The sequence below is a fragment of the Helicoverpa zea genome, chromosome 10 (genome assembly GCF_022581195.2).
Source record: "Helicoverpa zea isolate HzStark_Cry1AcR chromosome 10, ilHelZeax1.1, whole genome shotgun sequence".
In the NCBI taxonomy this organism is placed as follows: Eukaryota; Metazoa; Arthropoda; class Insecta; order Lepidoptera; family Noctuidae; genus Helicoverpa; species Helicoverpa zea.
Window position 1 is genome coordinate 5,919,056 of NC_061461.1, and position 1,638 is coordinate 5,920,693.

Here is a 1,638-nt window from a genome sequence, read left to right on the forward strand (position 1 = left end):
GGTTCCTACTTGTGTTCTGATGAAATAATTAAAGTATGCCAAAGTGGGTCAACAAGGTACCTACGAGGCGCTGGAGCGATAAGTTGGCCGATACTGCGCTTTCGAAAACTTCAGCCTAGCTTCGGGAAAATTGTATCTACTTCGTGTTATGATGTTAATTCAAAAGTTTTCCTATGTTCGTGAATGTGCACTCTAGGATATAGGGAGAAGAAGGCACCTTATTCAATTAAAGCCACATGGAGTAGAAACAATAGACTAACAAGCTATTATTCCTTCTAACACAATTTATAAGTTTAGTACAATATGGCATGTCCTTACACAAGAGTTTAATGAATTCGCTTTTTAGAAAAAAAACTTGAAAGAAATGTTTTAGTAGCTATTCATCTACGCACTTATAAACCGCCTACGCATTCTCTACACTGGGACGCACATCGTTTGACGATGTTTATTTAACGATGTTTCATAGTATCATTCAATTCTAGGTTTGGTACAATATTTCAGTTAATTTCATTATTATTAATCAGTAGTGCAATAAACCAACAAACATCTTGAATTTAAACCCACAAGCGAATACAGCGATTGCTTAATACTATTTGCTATAGAACCTTCACTGTGTTTTCATGGCCTGCTTCTGTTTAGACACGAGCCGTGCATCCATTTGAGCTGAATGGTATACATTATGCTGCTTAATCTGCGCTGGCTTTGATATGAACACCTGTATGATAAACGTGGGTTTTATGCAGCAAACTCCATATAATGTGAAGTGAGTGGGACTGAATATGTAGGGCATCTTTTATGTTAGCAGTTTTACAAGTGATCTCGGAGCGGGTTGCTTATTAAAACTGTCGATATAAGTTCCTGTTCAGCCGAGATTTATAAACACAAAATATAATACAAGTTTGAATGAAATGTTCATAAGGAGATACAAAAGGGAGTAACATCTATACATATAATAAAATGATAAGAAAGTCAAAACTGTACATTGAATATTTTTTTTAAAGAATACTTGGGGGGTGATCCATAATCGATTCTGAACCCAAATATGTAGTTTTTAGAATTTTTGTCTGTATGTCTGTTTGTCTGTATGTTTGTCCCGGATAAACTCAAAAAGTACTGCATGGATTTAAATAAAATTTTGCATGACTATTACCTGGGGGCCGGTTCAACACATACGCTATATATTATCACGCTATCACCTACGGGGGTTGAGCAATGAATTATTAAATAAACGAAATTGGAAATTCTATATTGCTCACGCAGATGAAGTCGCGGGCTACAGCTAGTAATATGAATATAGGTTTGTTTGTTACACATGCATATAGTAACCACTACAGCAAATGATTGCTACGAGCGTTGTGCTACGTACGTAGGCATCTGGCTACGTAGGCGGATTTGTGATCGCGCCATAGCTGTCTATTCAACCGTGATTGCAATTCTCTTGCAGTTTTTCATTACTCATGCCTTTTAAAAGTATGTTCTCTTTTATTTCAATAGAATTTAATATCGAACGATGGAGGATACAGTAATAATACTAAAGAAGTGTTTTTAATCATTGAGATTTTGATAACACGCGGCCGAATTGAGAACCTTTTGCTTGTTGGGAAGTCGGCCAAGAGGAGGCACGAAATAAAACAAGAA